Raw genomic sequence first — 4808 nt, 5'->3', positions numbered from 1 at the left:
CGCGCGAGCAGCCGAGGGGCCCCAACCTTAGCCGTCGGGCTATCCACATCCCATCTCACCCGTACGCCACCGCTGGAGGAAGCCGCCGGGCTAAGCCTGGGCGGCTGACGGCGGTGACCGAGGAGCCTCCCCTTCTTGCGCGCGAGGTTGGCGCGGGGCATTCAGGCGAGCGGAAGTGCACCCCCAGATCCGAGCCCCCGCGGTGGTGGCTCACTACCATCGGCGAGCGGCGGCGGATGACTAGTGCTGGAGCTACTGCATTTGGCCGCGATGTTGGAAATATGCCCTAGAGGCAATAATAAAATGGTTATTATTATATTTCTTTGTTCATGATAATTGTTTGTTATTCATGCTATAATTGTGTTATCCGGAAATCGTAATACACGTGTGAATACATAGACCACAACATGTCCCTAGTAAGCCTCTAGTTGACTAGCTCGTTGATTAACAGATAGTCATGGTTTCCTGACTATGGGCATTGGATGTCATTGATAACGGGATCACATCATTAGGAGAATGATGTGATGGACAAGACCCAATCCTAAGCATAGCTCAAAGATCGTGTAGTTCGTTTAGCTAGAGCTTTTCCAAATGTCAAGTATCATTTCCTTAGACCATGAGATTGTGCAACTCCCGGATACCGTAGTAGTGCTTTGGGTGTGCCAAATGCCACAACGTAATTGGGTGACTATAAAGGTGCACTACGGGTATCTCCGAAAGTGTCTGTTGGGTTGGCACGAATCGAGACTGGGATTTGTCACTCCGTATGACGGAGAGGTATCTCTGGGCCCACTCGGTAATGCATCATCATAATGAGCTCAATGTGACCAAGTGTCTGGTCACGGGATCATGCATTACGGTACGAGTAAAGTGACTTGCCGGTAACGAGATTAAACAAGGTATTGGGATACCGACGATCGAATCTCGGGCAAGTAACGTACCGATTGACAAAGGGAATTGTATACGGGATTGATTGAATCCTCAGCATCGTGGTTCATCCGATGAGATCATCGAGGAGCATGTGGGAGCCAACATGGGTATCTAGATCCCGTTATTGGTTATTGACCGGAGAGCCGTCTCGGTCATGTCTGCATGTCTCCTGAACCCATAGGGTCTACACACTTAAGGTTCGGTGACGCTAGGGTTGTAGAGATATTAGTATGCAGTAACCCGAAAGTTGTTCGGAGTCCCGAATGAGATCCCGGACGTCACGAGGAGTTCCGGAATGGTCCGGAGGTAAATAATTATATATACGAAGTCAAGTTTCGGCCATCGAGAAAGTTTCGGGGGTCACCGGTATTGTACCGGGACCACTGGAAGGGTCCCGGGGGTCCACCGGGTGGGGCCACCTATCCCGGAGGGCCCCATGGGCTGATGTGGGAGGGGAACCAGCTCCTGGTGGGCTGGTGCGCCTCCTCTTGGTCCCCCTGCGCCTAGGGTTGGAAACCCTAGGGGTGGGGGCGCCTCCACTTGGCTTGGGGGGCAAGCCACCCCCTTGGCCGCCGCCCCCCCTTGGAGATTGCATCTCCTAGGGCCAGTGCCCCCCCTAGGGGCCTATATAAAGAGGGGGGAGGGAGGGCAGCCGGACCCATGCTCTTGGCGCCTTCCTCTCACCTTGCTACACCTCTCCCTCTCGTAGAAGCTTGGCGAAGCCCTGCCGAGATCGCTGTTGCATCCACCACCGCGCCGTCGTGCTACTGGATCTCCATCAACCTCTCCTTCCCCTTGCTGGATCAATAAGGAGGAGACGTCTTCCTCAACCGTACGTGTGTTGAATGCGGAGGTGCTGTCCGTTCAACACTAGGATCATCGGTGATTTGGATCACGACGAGTACGACTCCCTCAACCCCGTTCTCTTGAACGCTTCCGCTCGCGATCTACAAGGGTATGTAGATGCACTCCTTTCTCTCGTTGCTAGATGAACTCATAGATTGATCTTGGTGAAAGCATAGAAAAATTTTATTTTCTGCAACGTTCCCCAACACTGGTATCAGAGCTAGGTCTATGTATAGTTCTCTTTGCGCGAGTAGAACACAAATTTGTTGTGGGCGTAGATGTTGTCAACTTTCTTGCCACTACTAGTCTTATTTTGCTTCAGCGGTATTGTGGGATGAAGCGGCCCGGACGCTTACGTGAGACAGGTTCCACCGACTGACATGCACTAGTTGCATAAGGTGGCTAGCGGGTGTCTATCTCTCCCACTTTAGTTGGAGCGGATTCGATGAAAAGGGTCCTTATGAAGGGTAAATAGAAGTTGGCAAATCACGTTGTGGCTTTTACGTAGGTAAGAAAACGTTCTTGCTAGAACCCTATTGCTTGGTGAAAGCGTAGAATTTTTTACCCTATTGCTTGGTGAAAACGTTCTTGCTAGAACCCTATTGCTTGGTGAACTCATAGATTGATCTTGGTGAAAGCGTAGAATTTTTTTATTTTCTGCAACGTTCCCTAACAGTGGCATCATGAGCTAGGTCTATACGTAGTTCTCCTTGCACGAGTAGAACACAATTTGTTGTGGGCGTAGATGTTGTCAACTTTCTTGCCACTACTAGTCTTATTTTGCTTCGGCGGTATCGTGGGATGAAGCGGCCCGGACCGACCTTACACGTACGCTTACGTGAGACAGGTTCCACTGACTGACATGCACTAGTTGCATAAGGTGGCTAGCGGGTGTCTGTATCTCCCACTTTAGTTGGAGCAAATTCAATGAAAAGGGTCCTCATGAAGGGTAAATATAAGTTAGTATATCACGTTGTGTCTTTCACGTAGGTAAGAAAACATGCTTGCTAGAACCCTATTGTAGCCACGTAAAAACATGCAACAATAATTAGAGGACGTCTAACTTGTTTTTGCAGCATATGCCTTGTGATGTGATATGGCCAAAAGTTGTGATGAATGATATATATGTGATGTATGAGATCATGTTCTTGTAATAGGAGTCACGACTTGCATGTCGATGAGTATGACAACCGGCAGGAGTCATAGGAGTTGTCTTAATTATTGTATGACCTGTGTGTCAATGATTAAACACCATGTAATTACTTTACTTTATTGCTAAACCGTTAGCCATAGTAGTAGAAGTAATAGTTGGCGAGCAACTTCATGGAGACACGATGATGGAGATCATGGTGTCATGCCGGTGACGAAGATGATCATGGAGCCCAAAGATGGAGATCAAAGGAGCTATATGATATTGGCCATATCATGTCACTATTTTATTGCATGTGATGTTTATCATGTTTTTGCATCTTGTTTACTTAGAACGATGGTAGTAAATAAGATGATCCCTCATAATAATTTCAAGAAAGTGTTCCCCCTAACTGTGCGCCATTGCGAAAGTTCGTTGTTTCAAAGCACCACGTGAAGATCGGGTGTGATAGATTGTAACGTTCACATACAACGGGTGTAAGACAGATTTACACATGCATAAAAACTTAGGTTAACTTGAAGAGCCTAGCATGTACATACATGGCCTCGGAACACAAGAGACCAAAAGGTCGAACATGAGTCATATGGAAGATACGATCAACATGGAGATGTTCACCGATGATGACTAGTCCGTCTCACGTGATGATCGGACACGGCCTAGTCGACTCGGATCATGTATCACTTAGATGACTAGAGGGATGTCTAATCTAAGTGGGAGTTCATTAAATAATTTGATTAGATGAACTTAATTATCATGAACTTAGTCTAATATCTTTACAAAAATGTCTTGTAGATCAAATGGCCAACGCTCATGTCCACCTCAACTTCAACGCGTTCCTAGAGAAAACCACGCTGAAAGATGATGGCAGCAACTATACGGACTGGGTCCGGAACCTGAGGATCATCCTCATAGCTGCAAAGAAAGATTATATCTTAGAAGCACCGCTAGGTGAAGCACCTATCCCAGAGAACCAAGACGTTGTGAACGCTTGGCAGTCTCGTGCTAATGATTACTCCCTCGTTCAGTGCGGCATGCTTTACAACTTAGAACCAGGGCTCCAAAAGCGTTTTGAGCAACACGGAGCATATGAGATGTTCGAAGAGCTGAAAATGCTTTTCCAAGCTCATGCCCGGGTCGAGAGATATGAAGTCTCCGACAAGTTCTTCAGTTGTAAGATGGAGGAAAATAGTTTTGTCAGTGAGCACATACTCAAAATGTCTGGGTTGCACAACCGCTTGACTCAGCTGAGAGTTAATCTCCCGGATGACGCGGTTATTGACATAATCCTTCAGTCGCTTCCACCGAGCTACAAGAGCTTTGTGATGAACTTCAATATGCAGGGGATGGAAAAGACCATTCTTGAGGTATATTCAATGTTGAAATCACTGGAGGTAGAGATCAAAAAGGAACATCAAGTGTTGATGGTGAATAAAACCACTAAGTTCAAGAAAGGCAAGGGTAAGAAGAACTTCAAGAAGGACGGCAAGGGAGTTGCTGCGCCCGGTAAGCCAGTTACCGGGAAGAAGTCAAAGAATGGACCCAAGCCTGAGACTGAGTGCTTTTATTGCAAGGGAAGTGGTCACTGGAAGCGGAACTGCTCCAAATACTTAGCGGACAAGAAGGCCGGCAACACCAAAGGTATATGTGATATACATGTAATTGATGTGTACCTTACCAGTACTCGTAGTAGCTCCTGGGTATTTGATACCGGTGCCGTTGCTCATATTTGTAACTCAAAGCAGGAACTGTGGAATAAACAGAGACTGGCGAAGGACGAGGTGACGATGCGCGTCGGGAATGGTTCCAAGATCGATGTGATCGCCGTCGGCACGCTACCTCTACATTTACCTACGGGGTTAGTTTTAAACCTCAATAATTGTTA

Source organism: Triticum dicoccoides, chromosome 6B (assembly GCF_002162155.2).
Source record: "Triticum dicoccoides isolate Atlit2015 ecotype Zavitan chromosome 6B, WEW_v2.0, whole genome shotgun sequence".
Classification (NCBI taxonomy): Eukaryota; Viridiplantae; Streptophyta; class Magnoliopsida; order Poales; family Poaceae; genus Triticum; species Triticum dicoccoides.
This window is presented reverse-complemented; position numbering follows the sequence as displayed.